This window comes from Nycticebus coucang, chromosome 3 (assembly GCF_027406575.1).
Source record: "Nycticebus coucang isolate mNycCou1 chromosome 3, mNycCou1.pri, whole genome shotgun sequence".
Lineage (NCBI taxonomy): Eukaryota > Metazoa > Chordata > Mammalia > Primates > Lorisidae > Nycticebus > Nycticebus coucang.
In genome coordinates this window covers 3,480,301-3,499,759 of record NC_069782.1, presented here as the reverse complement: position 1 = coordinate 3,499,759, position 19,459 = coordinate 3,480,301, and the positions used below count along the sequence as shown (strand labels likewise).

At 46.2% G+C, this 19,459-nt stretch overlaps 1 protein-coding gene across 5 annotated transcripts in view; it reads left to right on the top strand.

Moving 5' to 3' along the window:
- Positions 1-458: 458 nt before the first annotated feature.
- Positions 459-19,459, top strand: part of PPARA (peroxisome proliferator activated receptor alpha) — a 50,330-nt gene continuing 31,329 nt past the window's right edge. Inside the window, exons 1-2 of one of the 5 annotated variants that reach the window (XM_053584880.1) lie at positions 459-482; positions 1,578-1,658. The gene's annotated coding sequence lies outside the window, so the exon portion shown is untranslated. The other 4 variants (XM_053584879.1, XM_053584882.1, XM_053584881.1 and 1 more) reach the window with 4 other exon arrangements.

Sequence of the window (19,459 nt, the reverse complement as noted above, 5' to 3'; positions counted from 1 at the left end):
GCGGATGCCGGGCCGCGAGCGGCGCCCATCGGGGCGCAGCGCAGCCCGCCGGGGTGACCCTGAGCAGCCGCTCCGCCTCTCCGGCCTCAGTTTCCTCCCGGCGCGGCGGCAGCGGGACGCGAAGTGGGGATCGCCGAGCGCGGCCCGGAGTCGCGGCGGCCTGGCCCCCGCCCCCGCGAGCAGCCAACCGGGCGCCGCCGTCCGGGGGGTGTGTCCCGCCGCGGAGGGGGCGGGGCTTCCGGGTCGGTCCCCGGCGCGAGCCGTCCGCGCGGCCGAACCGGGGCGGGCCGAGGGGCGGCGCGTGTCGCGGGGGCGCGGCTGGCACGGGCGCGCGGAAGCGGCGCCGGGCATGGGCCAGGGAGGCGGCGGCCCCGCGGCGGGGGCGGCGGGCGGTGGGGGCGGAGGCGGGCGCTAGTGCCCTGCCCGGCGCCGCCTCCTCGGCGCTCGCCCCGCGGACCAGCAGGCGGCGGAGCGCGGCCCAGGTGCCTGGGAGCGGGCAGGCACGCGCGGGGGTCCGCGGGCTGGGCCTCCCGCGTCCGGGACCGGGAGCACGGCGGGCGGGGGAGGGGCAGGGCCTGGGCAGCGCATGCGCGGGACCGGGAGCCTGGGGGCCGGTGACCTGGGGGCGCGGGGCGAGGACGCACACGGAGGACTCGTTCCTCCTGCTCGGCCTCCTTTCAAGCGCCGGGGGCCTGCCCGGAGCCGCGGCGTCCACGCTGTCGGTGGGGGTGGGAGCTGCTCAGAGGTCGGGGCCAGGGACTGCAGCGACGCAGGGTCCTCCGGTTGTCCCCTGGGAAGGAAGGCCCACGGGTGGGGACACCGAAGCGCGCCTTTTCCTTGGCGCGGCGAAGTGTGGGCGTCACTCGCTCGAAGGGCGCTTCCGAGACCGCCAGGGATCCCCGAGGCACGGTAACCCGAGACCCCGACAGGTCGACCCTGGGGTGGGTGGCCCTGGCAGCGGCCGTCGGGTGGGAGGAACTGGCGCGCGTGTTAAGTTTTACCAACTGCGGGGCGCCGCTGAGGAGCGGTTCCCGCTCTGTGCCCGAGCTCAGTCGGGCGACCCCGGCAGCCCGGGACCGGCCTGGCTCAGTCGGGTGGCATCTCTGTGGAAGCCACACGATGTCCCTCCAGAGTCCGGGGCTCTCCTGTCCCGCCCGTCTCCGCCGAGTCCCTGGGTGGGCGGCCGGGTGGGGCCAGTGAAGGTCAGGAGGGTTGGTTCAGCCCCCACGCCCACCCTCCAGCAGCAGGAGAGTCGAGCCACTTTTTAATTTAAAGGAGAGACGGTGTGCTCCAAATGTCAAGATTCTTTCTAAGGAAACTGTACAATTGTAAAATGTCTCGGGCTCCGTGGGACCTTCGGGGATGCACGGCCCACGTCGACCCCAGCGGGTCCCTACCCCTTCCAATCCCCTCCCCTCCCGGGGCTGCTCGAGGAGGAGAGGGACACAAAGGTTTTCCCAGGAAGGACCCTGGTCAGGGTGACTTTCCTCTTCCAAGGTGGTGGAGAGTTGGGGGGGATCCAGAGAACACGTTGTAATCATCTCCTCCTTTTTACCCTTTACCTTCTCTCTGCCAAGGCTGAAGCTAAGGGCCCTGCCTCTCTGGGAAGTGACTGTTGGTAGGAAGACAAGCTCAGAACCAAGAAGTTGTCACCACAGGTAAATAGAAGGTTTGATTACTAGCATTTCCAGAAGTTACTACTTTGTGATGTAATGCTAAATACATTTTTGGTGCTTCAAAAGTAAGATAAAAGTGGATGGATTCACTTTTAAGTAAGTTCTGAATTGCCGTGTCGGTTTCACTAGGAACCCCCTTTCTTCAGGGCAGGCTGGTTTCATGTAATTTAGAACTTGAGAATATAACTTTGAGAAATGGTATGACTTACTGACACATGTTACAGACATGGATTAGCGCAGAGCAGCATACTGTCTCTGAGCTGTCTTCGTTTTAATTTTAATTTTATGCAGATGGCTTGATGAGATAGGTCAGTTCCAGGGCAGGGACAGTAGCCCCAAGAAATGGGCCAGATGATACAGACAATAGTGGTCACCATTCAGGAAAGACCGAAGACTTGAGCCTGATCAAATCCTATGCCACTTTGAAGCAAAAGTTGATTTGACAGCAGAAAATTCTTCTTTTCTTTTCCCACATCATGAACATATGTAGTAAGAGATATAATCGTCAAATGCTATAGTTCTTTTTACTAGCTCATGTTTGTCAAACTTGTAAACAGAGTCTTAAAAATTGTGTGTGTGAGAGAGAAGGAGAGAGAAAACATATTCCTTCTACCTAAACTGTTTGTAGCTTGCTTTATTGACTGTTCAGGTTATGAGAAATCTTTCGGTGTGAATGAGGTATATTTCTGCTTCATAATTTAAAATGTCTATATAATATCCCACTGTGTATTTAAATGTGTGTGTTTGTGTGTGTATATACATACATATATAAAATAGATTCATTTTATAAATACTTTGGTATCCTGTGCTCAGCACTGAACATTACAACTGTGGATCTGCTAATAAAACTAATTCTCATGCCAGAATATAAGAAAGAAACTTAAAGATATTCCTCACTGTGGTAAAAGAGGAGGGAACTGTCTTTGCCGACACCTTACTCTTTAGCTCCCGGAGATCAGCGCTCTTTCTCTTGCATGCTGTCTATAAGCATCTGTGTTTTTATCATAAATATACTTTAAATAGTCTTTTTAAAAAACACATACTTAAAATATTTCTTTGCTTATTATAAATAAATTTTTAAACATACCCCATTTTCTTCTGTTCTTTTGCTCTGTGTGTGTCTATTTTTAATGGCAAATGGGTAAGTGTCTTAACTTGCAATTAGCCAGTGTTTTTTGTTTTGTGACCATACTAATTTGGTTACATTGCAGTTAGGGGATGTGGCCCGATTTCTGCTTTCTTGGAATTTGCAGGTCTCTGCTTTTATTTTGTATAAAGTCAATTTTTCAAATTTTCCATAGACGCTTTTAAAAAAAAGGCATAGTTTCTGTTTGTGGGATAGACTTTTGCTATATGTGTGATTTCAGCCTTATTAATTACATCTAATAAGCTAGATCACCGCTAAGGCCATGTGTTTAGGGAAACATAGGCACAGAATTTAAATTTACAACTTTATAATAAGATGGTTTTAAGGTAAGAATCAAATAGGAAAAGCCTCGGATGTTCCAGTGGGTCATATTTCAAAGCACTTGTTTCGTCCTCCAAGTACTTCAGTTGGTTGCAGGCACCGTGCTTCCTATGGAAAGGAGCTCTGTGTGTGCAGATTTTCAAGCCTGTTCTTTGGGTAACAGACGCAATCTCTTCTGATTTGCTCATTATTTGGAGGTCTGTGCATTCTTTGCTTCTAAAGCGTTTAATTACTTGGCATCTTGCAGTAGGGACATTATGGTGTCTTGAAAGTCTATGCCCTTCAAAAAATGAAGAACTTACTCCTTGTTAATGGTCAGGCCTGTTATGGTTATCTTTGTACTTGAGTTGCATTTGTTTTGAGGCCCAGATATGGGAAGAAAAAAAAATTTCCGAAAATTCTGGTTTTATCAGGAAAGTGGGGTGATATGGTGGAAAAGGGGTTAGGTCATTAATCATGAGATTTGGATTCCAGCCCCTTAGCCAGTGGCTGCCTGGCCTGGAGAACTTTGTCCACCTTTTTAAACTGCTGTTTTCTCATCAGAAAATGGAATTTCTCTCGTTTCATCCACCCTTTACACCCGAGGGTTGTAAAGCCCAACGTGGTGGCTTAAAAGCCTGTGCCCACCCCAGGAGGTGTCTTCAGGAGGGAGGATGTGCCCTTAGCTGCCTGCATTTCTCACTTATCTCACAGATCTGTTTTTGCTCTATTTTATGATTTTCTGAAGGCTTGTAGAAGGCAGCACACTGCCTGTCCCCCATACGTGCAACCTTTTCTTCATGTTTGAATAGGTACACAAGATTCTGTACCAGTAAGAACAAAATTGTCACCAGTGGTTTGTGTTTGTTTTGAATGTGACGATGACCTCAGGCCTTGGTGTTAGTACATGCTGCATTTGTTCTCTCCCCAAAGTATCTAGACCAGGCCAAGGGTCGTTCTTCACCCTGAGGAGGAAGGGATCTCTGAGTTCTCCCAGACTCTGATAGGACTCTGTGGCACCCCTCCTGCCCTGTGCCAAGGCTGAGTGCCGCCCTCCACCACAGCTTCTTGTTAGAAGGGCGGACTGGCTTTTTCCCTGGAGTCTACCTCGCTGAGGGCAGAGAGTATGTCTTCTTTAATTCTGCCCTGCTAACCCATATACTGAGTACATATTTGTAAACATGCATAGGATATTTACAGAATTTCTTTTTTTTTTTGTAGAGACAGAGTCTCACTGTACCGCCCTTGGGTAGAGTGCCGTGGCGTCACACGGCTCACAGCAACCTCTAACTCTTGGGCTTACGTGATTCTCTTGCCTCAGCCTCCCGAGTAGCTGGGACTACAGGCGCCCGCCACAACGCCCAGCTGTTTTTCTGTTGCAGTTTGCCGAGGGACTTGGTTTGAACCCGCCACCCTCGGCATATGGGGCCGGCGCCCTACTCACTAAGCCACAGGCGCTGCCCAGATATTTACAGAATTTCGTTCAACAAGAATTTATTAACGGACCTATATGGTCACCACAGTACTCAAATGTGAACAGGAGCTGGCTCAGGGGCCCTAACTGAGGATGATAGCAGCAGGCCTCCCATGTTGACACCCATCCAGGCCAGACAGGATTGCCCCTGGGCGTTCTGCCGCTTTCCTTCTCCCCAGCAAGGTGAGAACCCCTTCTTCCATCAGTACTGGGCAGGTGTCCTGCCAGACAGCCAGTGAAAGCTGGCTCCCATTGCAATAGTGTGAGAAAGGGGGTATCTGTTGCTGAAATGATCCTCTCCGGAATGATTGCTAGGTTCAGGGTATATTTTGCATTTTAAATAGACATTTTGTGAGATGGTCTGAGGATGGGCGGCGCCTGTGGCTCAGCGGGTAGGGCGCCGGTCCCATATGCCGGAGGTGGCGGGTTCAAACCCAGCCCCGGCCAAATAAAAAAAAAAAAAAAAAAAAAGAGATGGTCTGAGGATTTCTTTAAATAAAATGCTGTTTCATTCTGCAAGATCCTGGTTTCAGATACCAAACACTGACTGAGTAGAAAAGGAATGTAGTTAAACCTTTGTGAGCTGGGGGGTGCTCATATTTAACGCAGAGGGGGCTCCTGCTCACACCCCAATTGTGGAAGTAAGATAACTCCCAGGAGAAATTACGGAAACATCGATGGAGCTCCTTCTGTGTCCACTCATCTAATTGCTTTCTTTTGCTCTATTTTTTTTTTTTTTTTTTGCAGTTTTGGCCAGGCCGGGGCTTGAACCCACCACCCCCGGTATATGGGACCGCGCCCTACTCATTGAGCCACAGGCGCCACGCTCTTTTACTCTATTTTAAGAGATTTTCAAGTAAGGAGGAGTGAAAACTTCTGTTCTGATTTATACTTTCCACTTAGAGGCCACACACACACCTCTGAAAGGGCATCATCTCGAGTAGTAAGAGTGAGGAGAGTGGACAGCACCTGTGGCTCAGTGAGTAGGGCGCTGGCCCCATATACCAAGGGTGGTGAGTTCGAACCTAGCCCCTGCCAAAAACTGCAAAAAAAAAAAAAAAAAAAAAAAATAGCCGGGGTAGCCACTTCCAGCTACTTGGGAGGCTGAGGCAAGAGAATCGCCTAAGCCCAAGAGCTGGAGGTTGCTGTGAGCTGTGACATCACAACACTCTACCCAGGGCCACAAAGTGAGACTCTATCTCTTAAAAAAGTAAAAAAAAAGAGTGAGGCGAGCAAACCCAGAATGACAATTGTTTCGAAGGTTAGGAAACTTCACGTGAGCGCCTTGAGATTCGCTTATAGTTAGGTAAGCGGAATGTTGTAGTCCCGCCCTCCCTCCCTTTCTCTTTTCATTTTTATTTGTTTGTTTGTTTTTTGTGGGTTTTGGCCGGGGCTGGGTTTGAACCCGCTACCTCCGGCATATGGGTCAGGCGCCCTACTCCTTGAGCCATAGGCGCCGCCCTCTCTTTTCATTTTTAAGAGTGAGGCCCCAAGTTCTCTTCCATATACTTGTAACTGAATAAGTCTGTGGTTATGTGATAACCACACTGAAGTGACAACTGGCCAAGCTTCAGTGAAGGAGACCTCATTATTTAGAGGTTGGCACACGGCTGTGTCCTTTTCTCAAACTGTCTAGAAAGTTAGTGGTCAGCTCAACATAAGTATTTAAATGCATATTCACAATTAAGCAATATGGCTTGTAAAATACAGCACTGTACAATCAAATGACACACAAATCTTGATGATCTAAAACAAGTTTTGTTCTATTATATGTCAAGTGAGATGTGTTTTACTGGAATATTTTTTAGAAGCATTTTCAGGCAGTTTTCCTTCTTGAACAAAATGACAAATGGACCACTGACTAGATGTCATGAGGAACATAGTACCCTCTGTCTAGGGTTATAAATAAATTTGATACATTGTAGACTCGATCTCATTTTAGTTCATTTCTGTTTTTCTATCTATATGTTGGGGATGGATTAACACCAATGATGTTTAAAGAAAAATTGTTCAGAGAAGTTTGAAATTTGCTTTAAACGGAATTATCTCCCAGTATGTGAAAGTTATTCATAACAGAAACAAACAGGGTGATAGTCGATCTGTTTACATTTTCCTTGGACTTTATAATTTCTGAGGGGACTATTTGGCTTCAGTATTTCATACTGCCTTTCTTTTTTCCACTTTGAAAAATGTTACAGACTCTGTCACCACATATGAGCACAGGGACTTGGCTTGGTGTTTCTGCACAGCTCTCCTGGTGACTCACAAGCAGAACGTTCAGCACCCGACCTTTGTCCTCTTCTTTTTGAAAAACTCACTTTGTTGAGACCATTTTCCTGAAAGGAAGACATTCTATTGCTATAGTTTTTCAAATCATAAAAGTAACCCTAATTCATTTATTCAGCAAGGAGTTGTGAAAGAGACAAATATCTTTTTCTTTCTTTTTTTTTTTTTGAGACAGAGTCTCGCTTTGTCACCCCTGGTAGAAGTACCTTGACGTCAGCTCACAGCAACCTCAAACTCTTAGGCTCAAGTGATCCTCTTGCCTCAGCCTCCCCAGTAGCTGGGACTACAGGTGCCCGCCACAACGCCTGGCTATTTTTAGAGATGGGATCTCACTCTAGCTCAGGCTGGTCTCAAAACTCCTGAACTCAGGCATCTACCCACCTCAGCCTCCCAGGGTGCTGGGATTACAGGTGTGAGCCATTTCACCTGGCCCTGAGACAAATAACTTTTCAAAAACAAGTTCAACTGTGCAAAAATATTAAAGGTGGGAGCTTGATGGAAGGTGATATCCTTAAAAGGCTTAGAATATAAGAAGCACGAAGAGAGGGCAGTATCAGGGCACTGACATGCATTTGAAGCTGATGATCCCTGAGAGAAGAGGCTGACCCTATCAGGATTAAGAGAGCTTGTGTGATGGTGATGGCTACAGAACGTGGGGGCAGAAATGTAGCGTGTTTGTCCAAATTGGCAGAGAGGATTCTAGACCCAGGGAAGGAGGAACAAGCACACGGACACTCAGAAGGAGTGTAGGGCAGAAAAGCTGAGAGGGGAGAGGTCTGATCACGGTGGTGAGTACAGGTTGCTGACTGGAAATTGCAGTGGCCTGGAAACCACAGGTTGCAACTGCCAGGGAAGGTTCTAGGAAGTCCAGACAAAAGGATCGGTGTGCTGAACCCAGAGAGGAAGGCTGCAGCCGCCAGCTAAGGGTGACAGTGGATGGTGACCCTTCCAAGAGGAAGTTTTAAGTGGAAAGCATTAAATTAGGAGCAAGCGTAAGTCCTTGAAAGCTCCAGGCCTTGTGAGTGAAGAGTAGAGTATTTATCAGGGTATCTATAGAAGAAGAGGCCAACGTAGTGTTTTTCTTTTACTTTGTAAACCAACAATTATTGACTTTTTCTTCTGGTCTATACTCTTTGCTTAGATGAATCTATAAAGTTAGTTGTTAGTGTCTAGGTCAGAGGTCTAAGTGAAGGTGAATATTTAACCACGTTCAAGGACAGCTGATAATCTTTAATATGAATTGAGGTACAAGACTTAAGAGAAACAGGAATCCAGGAGGAAAAATATAGTCAGGGAATCAGGGCTGTCCATGGAAGCGCCCACGGATCAGTAATAAAAGTAGAAGAGCAGGGAAGCTTACTCTTTTTGGAACAAATGAATTCAGATGTGGGGTTTCTTAGTAGATTAAATCATTTTTAGAAGGTGTTTTAGAAAGATGTGTGCCCCGTGATGAGACCAGGTCTGGAACAGACTCTTGGAGAGTAAAGTCTCTGAAAGAGAAAAGAGCAAATAGAAACTGGGCCTCAAAATAAGAATTACTTTTAAGAGATGAAAAGACGAAATTCCGGGCTCTGGTATAACAGATCCACCACCAGTTATCCTGACACAACTACCACCATCCTATTTACACCGGTGAAGTGACATTGCCGAAGGACCAGGTAAGCAGGTGACCACCTCCTGGTTGGCCTCCAGTGGGGTGGGGGCAGCAGAGGTAGGACAAGGTGCTGAGTCCTGCCCTACCTCTGAGCAGCCCTCCAGCTCCGGAGACGGATTTCTCAACTGGCTCAGTTTCCTCCTGTAAAACTGGGGCTAATGGGTACTTTGCATAGATCGTTGTCTGGCAGGCAGTGAGAACTTGGTTGCTGTCCGTTCCCTTGCTGCTGCTGCTTATTAACTCTCCCATGCGATGTCCGCTTGTCCGTCAGATAGTTACCAGCTCCCGTGGCTAATAGGCAGCCTGGCCCTGACCAGGGGCTGACATTCCTTCCACACTGGTTCGTCTCTTGTACCTTGCTCCTTCCAGTGATGTCAGGGGCACACTCCCTCACCCTGCCTGTCACCCCCCATCTGACCCGGTAACCTCTACCCTGGATGTCTGAGGTTCACATCTTAGGGAAACCTCCCCAGATGCCTGGGTCGGACAGTTCTGAGGCAAGTACTTGTAACGCCTGGCACCTTTCCTTGGTGGCTTCAACTTGGAGCTCTGTGTTTGTTTGGGTGGTGGCTTGGTGGACATGGTTCTCCCTGAGAAGACCCCGCAGACCCCAGCAGGTGGGAAGGCTCAGCTGTCCCACTCACCGTGGTACCTTGGGTCTCTTACCAGCTCTGGGAGCCGGCCCCTCCTGGGGACACCCTCTGCTTTGAGATCCCTTTAAGGCTTAACCAAATGTTATCTCCTTCCTGAAGCCGTCTCTGCTCCTTCCCCAAACTAGATGCAAGAATTTTGCCCACCAGACACCCTATGGCAGCTGCATTGCTCCACTTGCACGAATTGTCCGCTATTTATTCCTGAGTTTGTTCATTTATTCAGCAGATATTTACCATGCACCTGCTGCATGCTGGGCACTGTCCTAGGTGCTGGGGATAGCAGAGGGAGAACAGGCATAACTCCCTGCTATCATGAAGGGAAGTTGCCTGGGACCCCAGCAGTGACCTGTGGTGTGGTCAGAGCTGGAGCAGAGGGGCGCAAGAGAAGCCAGGGCTACACATGCAGTGTATGGCAGTGACCATACTTGTACCCACTTGTCTTTAAAATTCAGAATTTCTTTTTACTAAAGGAGCAAAGTTGAGGGAGAGGAAAGAGTGAATAAAAATTATTCAAGAAACATTAGAGCCCATTTTAGTCCTTCTGATTATGATCTTAAAGGCATTAAGTGCTCGAGTTAAACTCCTCCTGACCCACATAGGTTAGCAGAATTTAAATCTTAGGTGATTATTAACTCTAATCACACATCTAATGACCTATATTCCAGGGGCACTGTACATTTAGTTCCTGCAGTGGCCTCTGCTTAGTCACTGAAGAGTTGAAGCCTGGAAAGCAGATGAGCCCTCCGGGCAGTGATTCTGCCTTCCTCGCGGCGCGTGGTGGCTGCTCCCCGGCAGGAGCCTTGAGGGATGAGAAAGAGCAGACTCCTGGCACTGCGAGCTTGACCCCGTTTGGTTTGGTGAAACTCGCAAACAAAGGATGAGATGTTAGAAGGAGAACCCAAACTTAAAACCGAGTATGGCAATTTTCTCAGGCGTAAAAAAGAGGCTCATTCTGTGTCATGAGTTAAGAGTGAGAAGAAGTAAGCACCATTCAAACAGATTTTCAGAAAAATTTTTAAAAGAAAACACTTTGATTCTCAGTGTTTCTAATCTTTTAAATTTATTTAGTACAGCCTACTAAATAGATACTAGTTTTACTGTCATTTTTATTTCTCTGTGGATTGACAACTAGTAAGAGAATTTTTAATGTTTTATTGACAAAAATGTTAAAGGTCATGGAACAATTATAATTCTCTCCACTAACCCATCATTTTTCACAGTTTCTGGTGACATGTGCCTTTTTATGGTCTGTACTGCACATTGAGACCATGGTATGGTGCTGACACTGAACAAGCAAACCGATGCGTGAAGGGAGAAGGCCTCAAGAACTACATGGTAGAAACAGACTCTGAATGTTAGACTTACAAGACTTAAACTTTAAATAACCTTGCTTACCGTGTTCAGGGAGATGAAAGATAGGATAGAGAATTTTGGTAGGGCACTAGAAATCACGTTTTTAAAAAGACATTGTGGCTCGGCACCCATCGCTCAGTGGTTAGGGCTCCGGCCACATACACCGAGGCTGGCAGGTTCAAACCCAGCCTGGGGCTGCTAAACAACAATGACAACTGCAACAAAAAAATAGCCAGGCGTTGTGGCGGGTGCCTGTAGTCCCAGCTACTTGGGAGGCTGAGGCAAGAGAATCGCTTAAGCCCAAGGTGCTGTGAGGTGTGATGCCGTGGTACTCTACCGAGGGCGACATAGTGAGACTCTGTCTCAAAAAAAAAAAAAAAAAGACATTGATTTGAAAAATAACCAAGTAGAAATTATAAAGCCAAAAAGTACAAAAACTGAAACTGTGTACTCTGTGGATAGACATAACAGCAGAACAGACACAAGTGAAGAGAGAATTGGTGAATTGTAAGATGGAAACAAGTATCTAAAATAAAGCACAAAGAAACAAAACGATAGAAATACAAACATAAAGAATATAGTGAAACCTTCTGTCTTACCTGCATAATAATTGGGATCCTGAAGGAAGAGAGGGACAGAGGGGCACAGAAGGGACACTAGGAGAGGTAGTGGCTGAAGCTTCCCAGCACTGGTGAAAGAACCCTAAAGAACTAAGCAGGGTTTTCAAGAATCCATACCTAGACTGGATTTTAAAAAAGTCTAGACCTGGTATGAAAAAAACAGACACAGATACCCTTAAAAAGAAAAGCCATTACCTTCAGAAGAGCAACAACTGAGAGCTAATTTCTGAACCCAAACAGGGGAAACCAGAAGACAATAAGAAGCCATCTTAAACATGCCAAGAGTTGGGTTTATTCCAGAAATACAAGGTTAGCTTAACACTTAAAAGGTAATCAAGCTTCAAAATTATGAAATGCTTAGGGATAAGATCCACAAGACCTGTATGCTGAAATCAACACCATGTTGCTCAGAGAAATTTAAAGAGAAATTTAAAGGAATTTAAAGAGAATTAAAAAATAAAGAGAAATTTAAATACATGGCAGGTTGTTTCATGCTCTTGAATCAGAAGACTCAGTATTGTTAAGATGGCAGTTCTTCCCAAAATTATCTACAGATTCAGAACAATAATCAGATTTTAGGATGTGTATGTGTGGAATTTGATAAATTGATTCTAAAGGTTGTTTGGAAATGCAAAGGACATAGAGTTACTAAAACAACTCTGAAACGATAACACAGAGAACTTTGACTAGCTGATTACAAGAATTATACAGCCACAGTATCGAGACAGTGTGGTATTTTTTTTTTTTTTTAAGACAGTATGATGTTGATATGAAAACAGACAAACAGGGCGGTGCCTGTGGCTCAGTTGGTAAGGCACCGACCGGCCCCATATACTGAGGGTGACGCGTTCAAACCCAGCAAAAACAACAACAAAAAAATGGCTCGGCGCCTGTGACTCAAGCAGCTAAGGTGCCAGCCACATACACCTGAGTTGGCGGGTTCGAATCCAGCCCAGGCCCGCCAATTAACAATGACGGCTGCAACCAAAAAATAGCCGGGCGTTGTGGTGGGTGCCTATAGTCCCAGCTACTTGGGAGGAGGAGGTAGGAGAATCGCTTGAGCCCAGGAGCTGGAGATTATTGTGAGCTGTAACGCCACAGCACTCTACCCAGGGCGACAGCTTGAGGCTGTATCTCAGAAAAAAAAGAAAGAAAACAGACAAACAGATGAGTGAATAGCAAGTCTGGAAATAGACCCACACATATATGCTCAATTGGTTTTCAGCAAAACACAGAGTCAGTTCAGCGGGGAAGCAATAATCCTTTTCAACAAATCGCATTAGAACAATTGGATTGCCATATGGAAAAGAAGAACTTTCTCAACCCTCATCTCATTCCATATATAAAACAATAATTATTAAAATGAAGAACTATGTATCTAGCTAATGTTATAATAATATACTAATAGTGGCTCATCAATTGTAGCAAACATACCTCTCTAATGGAAGATTAATGAAACTGTGGGCCGGGCAGGATTATGCCTGTAATCCTAGCACACTCTGGGAGGCCGAGGTGGGTGGATTGCCTGAGCTCACAGATTCAAGACTAACCTGAGTCAGAACAAGATCCCATCTCTAAAAATATCTGGGTGTTGTGGTGGGCACCTGTAGTCCCAGCTACTTGGGAGGCTGAGGCAAGAGGATTGCTTGAGCCCAGGTGTTTGAGGTTGCTGTGAGCTATGATGCGATGGCACTCTACCAAGTCCAATAAAGTGAAAATCTGTCTCAAAAAAAATAATAATAATAAGGAAATGGTAGGGGAGGGTGAGGTGGTTTATGAGAACTCTCTGTACTTCCCTTTCAGTTTTTCTGTAAATGTAACTGCTCTAAATAGTAAGCCTATTAACTAAAAAATAAATTTGAAATGTATATATCATATTTAGGAATAAATCTAAAAAAGATATGTAAGACCTCTACTCAGAAACTGGTTACATTCATTGAGAGAAATTAAATATAGCACAAATAAATAGAAGGATATACCATGTTCATGGAAGGCGTAACTCAGTATTGGAAAAGTGTGAGTCCTTGTGCCACACAGGGATACTGACATCTGACACCCAGCACACAAGGGCATCCTGACTGTGTTTAATTGAATGATGTAGACTCTACAGAGCTAATTACAGTTTAAATGGCCTGAAAACCCCTACATGCATTGCCTGCCAGGATGTCTCAGGATGCAAAAGATTCATTTTTTTCTTAAACAGCTTGCTTCTATTCTCTTTGTATTTTTAATCAATTTAAGTTGCATTCATCATTCTTAGAAAAGGATTTCTTCTACAACCAGCTTTTGTTCTTTAAGTACTGGTAATGTCCACTGTACAGGCCCTTTTCGTAGGCTCATTACTTAAAGTGATTTGAGTTTTCTTTTTTTGGCCGGGGCTGGGTTTGAACTCACCACCCCTGGCATATGGGGCCTGCGCCCTACTCCTTTGAGCCACAGGCGCCACCCAAAAGTGATTTGAGTTTTTTGTAAGACAAGAACAATGTTCAGAATTGGGCACCACTGTTAGATTCATTCAGTTAATATTTATCAAATACCTGACTTGTATAGGAAAGAGGGGTAACAGTTGAGAATTCTGAATCAAGGAGTTACATCTCAGTTAAGCAGAAAAGGCATCACTCAACACCCATGATTTAAGCCATGGTGATTCAGAAGAGGATCATGTCCTTCCACTGGCATCCAGGAAGGCTTTCAGGAGAAGTGGTGTTTGCCCTTCCCTTCAGGGGTATGAAGATGGAGGATTCCAGTCGGAAGGAACAGGTATGCCTGGCGCATGCTGAGTGCTTTATTTTGCCCACAGCACAGGCTTTGCAGAGGCACACGGAGAAAGGACTCGTTCATTCAGGATCAAACTTTATTGAGTATCTATTGAGTTTCGTCTCTGTACTAGGCATCATTTTAAGCAGTGGATACATAAGGGAGAGATAAAACCCCTATTGTCAGAGAGGCGATGCCCTGATGGGGAGAGACAGCCCACAAGGGCACCAACTCTGGTGGGAAAAGCAAGCGCAAAGCAGGCAAGCAGGTCAGGAGCGCCAGGAAGGGTGAGGGCACCAGGAGGATGGTGCAGGCCGTGGCCAGCTCATGGTACCTGCAGAAGCCCTCCCTGGCAGCAGGTGAGAGTAGGTGGAGCAGACAGCAGGACAGGAGCATCCCTGCAGAGCGGGCAGCTGGGCAGCTCATGAGAGGAGCAGTGAGGGAGTGTGACTAGAGGAATGTTCCAGAGAGGAGGAGGACACAGAGTGCTGAGGCAGGGCAGGGGCAGGTCACCATGAAGGCCTGTGTGCTCTCCTGAGGGCTCTGGTCTGTACCATGAAGGCCTGTGTGCTCTCCTGAGGACTCCAGTCTGTACCATGAAGGCCTGTGTGCTCTCCTGAGGACTCCGGTCTGTATCATGAAGGCCTGTGTGCTCTCCTGAGGGCTCTGGTCTGTGCTCTCCTGAGGGCTCTGGTCTGTACCATGAAGGCCTGTGCTCTCCTGAGGACTCCGGTCTGTACCATGAAGGCCTGTGTGCTCTCCTGAGGGCTCTGGTCTGTACCATGAAGGCCTGTGCTCTCCTGAGGACTCCGGTCTGTACCATGAAGGCCTGTGTGCTCTCCTGAGGACTCCGGTCTGTACCATGAAGGCCTGTGTGCTCTCCTGAGGGCTCTGGTCTGTGCTCTCCTGAGGGCTCTGGTCTGTACCATGAAGGCCTGTGTGCTCTCCTGAGGACTCCGGTCTGTACCATGAAGGCCTGTGTGCTCTCCTGAGGACTCCGGTCTGTACCATGAAGGCCTGTGTGCTCTCCTGAGGACTCCGGTCTGTACCATGAAGGCCTGTGTGCTCTCCTGAGGGCTCTGGTCTGTGCTCTCCTGAGGGCTCTGGTCTGTACCATGAAGGCCTGTGTGCTCTCCTGAGGACTCCGGTCTGTACCATGAAGGCCTGTGTGCTCTTCTGAGGGCTCCGGTCTGTACCATGAAGGCCTGTGTGCTCTCCTGAGGACTCTGGTCTGTACCATGAAGGCCTGTGTGCTCTCCTGAGGACTCTGGTCTGTACCATGAAGGCCTATGTGCTCTCCTGAGGACTCTGGTCTGTACTTTCGTGAAAGGCCATGGGATGAGGCCACGGGGGCTGCAGCATGGGCTGTGATCCCTTTGATGCAGCTGTTGAAAGCCCCCTCACCCTTGGTAGGGGCTATAGGTGAGTTCTGCCCCTCACCCCCGTGGGGGCTTAGTAGGGGCCTGAAGGGGTGTGGCTGTCCTAGGAACCAGCTAATTGGAAAAGCATTCCACTGTGGGGGGGTGGGGCAGGGAGACCTTGACTTTAGATCCATCCCAGCCTCTGAGCTGCTGCAGGACCTTGGATGATGCCTGGCCTTGGTCTGCTTCCATACCTGCACATCTAGGTGCTTGGAAGCTGTGCTCTTCAGAGGAGTCTTGTGCAGGAGGTGGTCAGGGCTCCTTCAGGACGCCTGTGGAGAGGGGAGCAAACAGTCCTGGAGGCCAGGGAGGAAGATGTGGCTGGAGCTGAGAATGGAATGATTCCGTGAGCCAGAGGGAGAGGACAGGATGCCTGTAAGTCATTTAAAAAGAAAATAGTCTTTCAAAACGAACCATAGACAGATTGTCCAAAGGACCAGAAGCTGTAACTTTGTGCAGACTTTAAAGACCAAGGTCGTAACAGGGCGTGTTGGGTCCAAGGCATGTTGGGTCCAAGCCTGGCCTCAGACTGTTGCTGGCAGGGTGGCCACGGTGCAGGCCGCATGGGGAGCTGTGCTGTTCCCACAGGCTTTTCAGCACACTCCGCTGATCCTTTACCCAGAAACACGCTGTCTCCTTGAACTCCCCAGCAATGGGTCTTATGAATAAACCTTTAGTAGTTTTCCTGTTTTCTCCTATTTTTATTCAGAGCTTTACTTTATAGCAGAAAATTCAAAAATTTCCCCCTAAATAGCTTGCCTCTGTTCTCTTAATGTTCTTGTCATTTTAAATTGCATTCATCCTTGGTTCTTTAGAAAAGGATCTGCCCTGTGAGCAGCTATTAACAACGTGCTTGGTTTATTGTGACTAACTTTTGCTGTTTGAGTTATGTTGACCTGCGTAAAACCAGCGTTATCAGGTAGACGGTGTGGTTGTTCTTGTTACTCTCTTATTTAGTGATTTACAGAATAACTGCATTTTTAGTTTTATTTTGTTGTGTTGAATAGGAATTAAAGCTATGTGGCTCTGGGAACCTCAAGTTCCAAATAGGAAAGACTTGTGCACATTTCCAGCTGGCAAACGGACAGACTGAGGGCACACAAGTTGCTAGAGAGGCTGGGAGCCTGTTTAAGAACCAGCTTTGGAATGGGACACTGGGTACCTTCTGAGCAAATACCGGCCAAGCGCAGTGTAAGTTACTGGAAGCAGCCTCTACATTCCGTTCTCAGGGGTGTGAAGTGATATCTCAGAGTGATTTTGATTTGCATTTCCGTGACGACAATGACTATGACGCTTAGCACCTTTTCGTGTGGCTTGTCCACTTACATTTCAAATTTCTTTGGAGAAATATCCATTCAAATCCTTTGCCCATTTTTAAATGGAGATATTTATCTTTTTACTGTTGAGCTGTAAGAGTTCTTTATACATTCTGGATACAAGCCTCTTACCAGAGATATGATTTGCAAATATTTTCTCCCATTTTGTGGGTCATCTTTTTACTTTCTTGATGATAGTATTTATAGCACAAAATTTAAATTTATAAAATCAAAATTTTGATTTTTGTTTTTTTTTTTTTTTTTGAGTGAGGGTTTCACTCTCTTGCCCAGGTTAGTGTGCTGTGGTGTCAGCCTAGCTCACAGTAACCTCAAACTCTTGGTTAAGCGGATTCTCTTGCCTCATCCTTCCAAGTAGCTAGGACTACAGACACCTCCCACAACACTGGCTAATTCTTTTTTTAATCTATTTTTAGTAGAAATGATGTCTAACTTTGCTCAGGCTGGTCTCAAACTCCTGAGCTCAAGAGATCCTCCTGCCCAGGCCTCTCAGAGTGCTAGGATTACAGGAGTGAGCAACCATGCCTCGCCCCAAATTTTGAATTTTGGATTTTATTTGTTTCTTTTTTTTTTTTCCTTTCCTGTTCTTTTGGTGTGCATACTGGTTTTTGTGTGGACATAAGTTTCATTTTACTTTTATAAATGCCCAAGACTGTACTTTCTGGGTCATATGGTGGTTGTATTGTTTTACTTTTGCGTATATATTGCTAGTAGACAGTAATGTTTTCTAGAATTGCTGTACCATTTTACATTCCCATCAGCAACGTGTATGTGATCCTGTTTGTGTGCTCACCAGCATTTGGGGTCATCCTTATTTTCTAGTCTCGTCATTATGCTAGGTGTATAGTGATAGTGCCTGTGGTTTGGGTTTGTATTTCTCTAGTGGCTGATGACGTTAAACAAGTTCATGAGCTTGTTCCCTGTTCGCATCTTTTTTATGATATCTCTTCATGTCTTTTGAGTATCTTCCAATTGGATTGTTTGATTATTTTTATTGTTCAGTTTTGGACGTTTTTAAATATTTGAGATACGTGTCCTCTGTCAGATGTTGAATTGATTCTTTAAGATGTGAGATGTGGGTTGATGTTTTGTCCCCTCCGTGGACGTCCATTTGCTCTAGTATAATTTGTTGAACAGGAATTTTGCACCTTTGTCCAAAGTCAGTTGGGCATATTTTTGTGAGTCTGTTTCAGGGTTTTCTAGTCTGTACCACTGACATATGTCCCTATCTCTTTGCCAGTCCTACATTGCCTCCATTATTGAGTAGGTCTTGATATTACCTTGAGGGATTTCTCCCACAGTACACTTGTTTGCATGATTGTTTTAGCACTTATAGGGCATGTGCTTTTCTGTGTAAATTAAGAAAAAGCTCATCTATGTCTATAAGAACTATTGCTGGGGGTGGTGCCCGCAGCTCAGGGCATAGGGCACTGGCCACATACACCCAGGCTGGCAGGTTCCAACCCGGCCCAGGCCAGCTAAACAACAATAACAACTGCAACAAAAAAAGTAGCCAGGCATTGTGGCAGGCACCTGTAGTCCCAGCTACTTGGGAGGCTGAGGCAAGAGAATCGCTTAATCCCAAGAGTTTGAGGTTGCTGTGAGCTGTGATGCCACAGCACTCTGATGAGGGTGACATAGTGAGACTCTGCCACAAAAAAAAAAAAAAATATTGCTGGGATTTTATAAGATTTACACAAAACCTATAGATCAATTTGGGGAGAATTAATATCTTTATTATATTGAGTCTTCTGATCCATGAACATGGTATGCGTCATCTTTATGTAGGTCTTCTTTGATTTTTTTTTCTTGTAGAGGCAGAGTCTCACTTTATGGCCCTCGGTAGAGTGCCGTGGCATCACACAGCTCACAGCAACCTCCAACTCCTGGGCTTAAGCGATTCTCCTGCCTCAGCCTCCAGAGTAGCTGGGAGTATAGGTACCCACCACAACGCCCGGCTATTTTTTGGTTGCAGTTCAGCCGGGGCCGGGTTTGAACCCGCCACCCTCGGTATATGGGGCCGGCGCCTTACCGACTGAGCCACAGGCGCTGCCCTTCTTTGATTTTTTTTAATCTGCATTTTATAATTTGCAGTATTTAGAACCTATGTATGTTTTGTTAAGTAATGAGTAATAATTTCATTTTCCTTAGGGTGATTATAAATGACATTATTGTTTTACTTTTGCATATATATTGCTAGTAGACAGAAATGCAACTTATTTTCATATGTTGATCTTGCAATCTTGCTGTATTCATTTGTTTGGTCCAAGAGAGTTTTGGTAGATTCTTAGGGATTTTTGTGTCAACTGCAAATAGGGAGTATTTTCTTTCTTTTTTGCCATTTGTATACCTCTTATTCCTTTTTCCTGCTTTATTACAGTAACTAGAAATTCCAGTTCTATTTTGAGTGAGAGGGGTGAAAGGGGACGTCCTTGCTCCTGCTCCTATCTTGGTGGGAAAACATTTGGACTTTCCTCATTGAGTATAATGTTAGCTGTAAGTTTTTATAGGTGTTCTTTTATGAGTTAACGAAGATGTCTTCCAAACTTGCTGAGAGCTTTTATCGTGAGTGTCACTGTTTGTCAAATTAATGTAATGATAGGATCTTTCTTCTTTAGCCTGTTGATATGGTTTTCTACACTGATTTTTTTTCCAATGTTAAGCTGGCCTTGCATATCTGGAATAAATCTCTCTTGGTCATGGTGTATAATTCTTTTTAGACATTGTTGGATTTGATTTGGTCATATTTTGTCAAATGCTTTTACATCTGAGCTCATGAGTAAT